This window comes from Triticum dicoccoides, chromosome 4B (assembly GCF_002162155.2).
Source record: "Triticum dicoccoides isolate Atlit2015 ecotype Zavitan chromosome 4B, WEW_v2.0, whole genome shotgun sequence".
NCBI lineage: Eukaryota > Viridiplantae > Streptophyta > Magnoliopsida > Poales > Poaceae > Triticum > Triticum dicoccoides.
This window is the reverse complement of record NC_041387.1, coordinates 466,651,246-466,655,820: the sequence shown is the minus strand read 5'-3', so window position 1 is coordinate 466,655,820 and position 4,575 is coordinate 466,651,246.

Here is a 4,575-nt window from a genome sequence, read left to right as displayed (position 1 = left end):
TTGTGCGTGCATCCTATGAGCTTGATGTCTACATGAGTTTTGAGCTACATCATGCCATATTTATTGTGGTGCAACCCATGTATTTTTGTCAGTCTTGTAGTGAGTGCATCAAGCTCGTGAAGTAGGGTACTTGCTATTACTGTTTTGCTTGGCTGAAACTGCTATATCATGATGCTATGTAAACCTGCTGCTATAAGTCATTCTATGCATAATCTGGAGATGTTCACTAAGGCTGTTTTGTTACAAATGTCATGCTCTATCCATCCATGCCCTTGGTTGCATTTATAGCCTGTTGTAGCTTGTTGTAATCTTGCTCTCAAGTTGCTAAATAATGTTGTTTTCAGCCTGTTAACATTAAATTCAGTTTTGCCATGTGTTTTACTAGTGATCCATGCACCCTATGAACTTGCTCTTGCCATTCTTAGCTTCATAAATATGCCATCTTACTATTGGTCACCTTGTCATGCCATGTATTGCTCTGTGGTGAGTTGTACAAGATCACCAACATGCATACTTATCGTTGTTTCTGCCATGTACTGTTATTACGACTGTCATATCATTTGCCATGTTTGCATAGATGCTACCATGTTTTCTGTTGATCTTTGGAATAAGTTAAGTAAGGGAGTTTTGTTCTTTGTCTTCAGTACGAGCATGCCGTGCCTTTGTTTGCCATGTTAGGTTCTTATAACATGTTGTTTGATAGCTCTAAACATTGCAACCTGATGTTATTTCTGCCATGTCCAGTGATTTCTGGCAAGTCTGCGAAACTATTATTATTTGCAATCTTGCCATGTCATTTTGAGTATGTTCTAACGTTTTATGGAGATAGCTTAGTGTTCATGTTATGTCATGCTTGACCTGTAAATCACGTCCATGCCTTTTGTTCTCATGTTAGGGTCCAGTAGCTTATTTCTATGATGCTTGCAAGATACCTAGTTGCTGTTTTGGGCAGATTGTTGCTATATCTTGTTTGGAGTGTATGTGTTGCACCGTTGCTCCGTTTTGAGTGTGCTCTATATGAAACTTGCTTGATTTTGCATGTAGTTTAATATTATCATGTTGCATCCTTGTTTTGAGGTGTTTGCTTGATGTTTGTATGCATTTTGCATCAATGCCATGTTTAACTTGTTTTGCTCATATCTTCTAGGCCGTAGCTCCGAACTAAATGAACTTTATATGTAACTCGACTAGAATCTCGTGTAGATCATCTTGGTGCATCTTAAATTGCTGTTTAAAACTTGAACATAAGGTTTATTCAGTTCTGGACCAATTTCTAAATTTGCATATGAGGACTTACCGGAATTGTTATATGTTGTTTCTGGCCTCATTTAACCTTGCTTTGATGTGTTGTTCCTGTATGCATAATCTCTTGCCATGAGTAGCTTCATGTAGCCTTTGTCATGCATCATACTTGGTTGAGCATCATGTCATGGTTATGTGTTGCGTGTTTACCTTGTTGTTTGCTTCTTTCCGGTTGTGCTCCTTCTCGTTGGTTCATGTTTCGTTGCTATCATGAGGATTCGTTCGTCTATGCTTGGTTCGTCTTCATGTCTTCATCTTCTTCATGGACTCGTTCTTCTTCCTTGCGGGATTTCAGGCAAGATGACCGTCACCTTGGATATCATTACTAGCATTGCTATGCTAGTTGCTTCTTTCTATCGCTATGTTGCGCTTCCTATCACTTGTTCTTCAAGCCTCCCCAAATTGCCATGTCAGCCTCTAACCTTTTCACCCTTCCTAGCAAATCGTTGCTTGGCTATGTTACCGCTTTTGCTCAGCCTCTCTTATAGCGTTGTCCCACTGTGTTTGGTGGGCGAGGCTCCTCATTGTTATCCTCGCTGGGCGACCCTTTCCCCGTGTGTTCGGCGTTCAACTTGCCGGCCTATTTGAAGACCCAACAACTTCTATTGGTATGGTTAGCAGGTGATACGTCTCCAACGTATCTATAATTTTTTATTATTCCATGCTATTATATTACCCGTTTTGGATGTTTATGGGCTTTACTATACACTTTTATATCATTTTGGGGACTGACCTATTAACCGGAGGCCCAGCCTAAATTGTTGTTTTCTTGCCTATTTCAGTGTTTTGAAGAAAAGGAATATCAAACAGAGTCCAAACGGAATGAAACCTTCGGGAGAGTTATTTTTGGAATGGAAACAATCTAGGAGACTTGGAGTAGACGTCGGGGAAGCTTCGAGGTGGCCACGAGGCAGGGAGGCGCGCCCCCCACCCTCGTGGGCCCCTCGTGGATCCCCTGACCGACTTCTTTCTCTCGTGTTCTTGAGGTGATACGATCTTGAGTTCTGCCGCCGCAAGCCTCTGTAGCCACCAAAAACCAATCGGGACCCTGTTCCGGCACCCTGCCGGAGGGGGGATCCCTCACCGGTGGCCATCTTCATAACCCTGGCGATCTCCATGACGAGGAGGGAGTAGTTCACCATCGGGGCTGAGGGTATGTACCAGTAGCTATGTGTTTGATCTCTCTCTCTCTCTCTCGTGTTCTTGAGGTGATACGATCTTGAGGTATCGCGAGCTTTGCTATTATAGTTGGATCTTATGATGTTTCTCCCCCTCTACTCTCTTGTGATGAATTGAGTTTTCCCTTTGAAGTTATCTTGTCCAATTGAGTCTTTAAGGATTTGAGAAGACTTGATGTATGTCTTGCCGTGCTTATCTGTGGTGACAATGGGATATTCACGTGATTCACTTGATGTATGTTTTGGTGATCAACTTGCGGGTTCACCTTGTGAACTTATGCATAGGGGTTGGCACATGTTTTCTTCTTGACTCTTCGGTAGAAACTTTGGGGCACTCTTTGAAGTACTTTGTGTTGGTTGAATAGATGAATCTGAGATTGTGTGATGCATATTGTATAATCATACCCACAGATACTTGAGGTGACATTGGAGTATCTAGGTGACATTAGGGTTTTGGTTGATTTGTGTCTTAAGGTGTTATTCTAGTACGAACTCTATGATAGATCGAACGGAAAGAATAGCTTCGTGTTATTTTACTACGGACTCTTGAATAGATCAATCAGAAAGGATAACTTTGAGGTGGTTTCTACCCTACCATAATCTCCTCGTTTGTTCTCTGCTATTAGTGACTTTGGAGTGACTCTTTGTTGCATGTTGAGGGATAGTTATATGATCCAAGTATGTTATTATTGTTGAGAGAACTTGCACTAGTGAAGGTATGAACCCTAGGCCTTGTTTCCTAGCATTGCAATACCGTTTACGCTCACTTTTATCATTAGTTACCTTGCTGTTTTTATATATTCAGATTACAAAAACCTATATCTACCATCCATATTGCACTTGTATCACCATCTCTTCGCTGAACTAGTGCACCTATGCAGTTTACCATTGTATTGGGTGTGTTGGGGACACAAGAGACTCTTTGTTATTTGGTTGCAGGGTTGTTTGAGAGAGACCATCTTCATCCTATGCCTCCCACGGATTGATAAACCTTAGGTCATCCACTTGAGGGAAATTTGCTACTGTCCTACAAACCTCTGCACTTGAAGGCCCAACAACGTCTACAAGATTAAGGTTGTGTAGTAGACATCAAGCTCTTTCTGGCGCCGTTGCCGGGGAGGTTAGTGCTTGAAGGTATATCTTTAGATCTTGCAGTCGAATCTTTTTGTTTCTTGTTTTATCACTAGTTTAGTTTATAAAAGAAAACTAAAAAAAATGGAATTGAGTTTGCCTCATACGCTTCATCTTTTTAATATCTTTCGTGAAAATGATGGAAAGGAAAATTGTGCTCAATTGTTAGAAGAAGAATGCACTAAAATGTTTGGTACTAGATCTTTGTATGATGAGCATGATTGCAATGTTGTTAGTATGAATTCCTTGAATATCCATGATGCTAATGATATGCAAAGCCACAAGCTTGGGTAAGCTATGTTTGATGAAGATGATATTTTTTGTCCCCCAAGTTTTGATGAGAAAATTTATTATGATGATAGCATGCCTCTGTAACATCCCAATTTTTCAATTTGGAATGTTATACATAGGTCATCCATGCATATCATATTTTATTGCATTTTCGCTCCGCAATCCTCGAAATCCTAAGCAACTCAAGGACCCTCGAAGAGAGTTGGGGATTTCACGGTTTTCATATTTGATTCTTATCAAATAGTGAAACGAGGATTTTTGATTTTAATTATTTTTCTCTCCGAAAAATATTTCTTATAAAAAATTATATGAGAGGAGATAATATGACTTCTCCAAAACAATTGAAATATTGGAGGAAAAATGTTAAAATCATTTATTTAATTTTATTTGAGTTTATTTGGATTTTATTTGCATTAGAAAAATTGCACGTTTTCAAAATTGCATTTTTGGGCCAAGAAATTGATCGTCTCGTTCTAAATATTTTATTTAGACGGTGAAAATTTGTTTTGGCATTTTTAGATTTTTATTTTATTTTCTAGGATTTTATTTCTATCGGCAAAATTATTTAAAATAAAAGAGTTCCGCCGGCTGGGCCGAAACCCAGCCAGGCCGCCGGCCCAACCGCCCGCGCCACCGCCCCGCCGCCACTCGGACCGGAGTCCGAGCCGGACTC